The 210-nt window shown below is 67.1% G+C and overlaps 1 protein-coding gene across 1 annotated transcript in view; it reads right to left on the reverse strand.

The window, feature by feature from the left end:
- The window catches only part of LOC119588095 (NPC intracellular cholesterol transporter 1-like), a gene marked incomplete in the record, with an annotated part of 65,185 nt that overhangs the window by 64,668 nt on the left and 307 nt on the right, over nt 1-210 (reverse strand).

Consider the following 210-nt stretch of genomic DNA (forward strand, 5'->3'; position numbering starts at 1 on the left):
TACCAAAATAAGCCGCCCCCCCTCCCTCGCCTCTCACCAGTGCCACCCCAAACCCGCGGCGAGCGTGTGGTGGCCCCCATGGCACCCTCGTCCCTTTGCCGCTTCTCCCCCTTCTTTATCCCCTTCCCACCGCTCCCCAACTTGCCCAAACCTTCCCTGCCCGCGCCCGCCCTCCCCTGCCAGCAGCACGGAGGCCTTACCGTAGAGCAG

This window comes from Penaeus monodon, chromosome 23 (genome assembly GCF_015228065.2).
Source record: "Penaeus monodon isolate SGIC_2016 chromosome 23, NSTDA_Pmon_1, whole genome shotgun sequence".
Lineage (NCBI taxonomy): Eukaryota > Metazoa > Arthropoda > Malacostraca > Decapoda > Penaeidae > Penaeus > Penaeus monodon.